The following is a 1,195-nucleotide window of genomic DNA, read 5'->3' on the forward strand; positions in this document are numbered from 1 at the left end:
TCGGATCACGATTGAATGCCACGGCAGAGGCTCTTTCTGCCTATATTAACACACGCGGCCTCCACGGAGGTGAATACGCTTCCCACAAATTTCCACATGGTATCAGAGCCAACCTCTATCCACTGCCAAGAATAATCGCCATGACGACGAACCTCGTCGCGGGTGGTCTCCTGTCCTCGGCGCTAGGCCATCCCGTGACAGAGAAATTGACCAAGACCAACTATACCCTATGGAAGCTGCAGGTATTGCCTGCCATCCGCGGCGCCCAGGTTACTGGGCTGATCGATGGATCCAAAGCTGCCCCGGCCATGGAGATCGAGGGCACCGACAAGGCCAAGGAGCCAAATCCGGCTTATGCAACCTGGCTGGCACAAGACCAGCAAGTTTTCGGCTACATCGTCAACTCGCTCTCCAAGGAGATGATGAAGCAGGTCTCTCACTGCAACACCTCGGCGTCTCTCTGGAAGGCGCTGGAGGAACTCTGTGCGTCACAAACCAGGGCGCGCGCAGTGAACACGCGTATTGCCCTGGCTACCACGAAGAAGGGGACCATGAGCATCGACTAATACGTCGGTAAGATGAAAGCGTATGCTGATGAATTAGCAGTTGCAGGCAAAGCACTTGATGATGAAGAACTCATCTCCTACATCATCACCGGTCTCGATCTCGACTACAATCCGGTCATCTCCACCGCTCTCGGACGTGTTGATCCGATCAGCGTCACCGAGTTCACATCGCAACTGCTCGCCTTCGAACAACGCCTGAACCTCTATCAAGGGTCATCCTCTTCGTCAAGCTTCTCCGCCAACGTGGCCTCACGGGGTCGTGGAGGCGGGCGCATGTTCCGTGGTCGCGGTGCACGTGGCCGTGGCAACGGTGGGCGTGGACGCGGGAACTTCAACAACAACTCCAGCTCCGGCAAGCAGAAGGTCCAGTGTCAGATCTGCAAGAAGGTGGGCGTCCACACAGCATCCGAATGCTGGCACCGTTTTGATGAGAACTTTGTCCCTGAAGACAAGAACGTCAACGTCGCCAATTATGGTGAGTATGGTGTAGATTCAAACTGGTACACAGATACTGGCGCCTCGGATCATGTCACAGACGAGATGGACAAGATGGTGATCCGTGACCGCTATCATGGTGGTGATCAAGTCCACACGGCAAATGGATCAGGTATGGACATTGAACACATTGG

At 54.9% G+C, this 1,195-nt stretch overlaps 1 non-coding gene across 1 annotated transcript; it reads left to right on the forward strand.

Annotated features, from left to right (window-relative positions):
- The first annotated feature begins 617 nt into the window (after window positions 1-617).
- LOC120671702 lies at window positions 618-756 on the forward strand. Its single transcript, XR_005673798.1, has one exon. It is a non-coding gene; the product is annotated as a small nucleolar RNA Z247 (small nucleolar RNA).
- Window positions 757-1,195: the final 439 nt, after the last annotated feature.

The sequence above is a fragment of the Panicum virgatum genome, chromosome 4N (assembly GCF_016808335.1).
Source record: "Panicum virgatum strain AP13 chromosome 4N, P.virgatum_v5, whole genome shotgun sequence".
NCBI lineage: Eukaryota > Viridiplantae > Streptophyta > Magnoliopsida > Poales > Poaceae > Panicum > Panicum virgatum.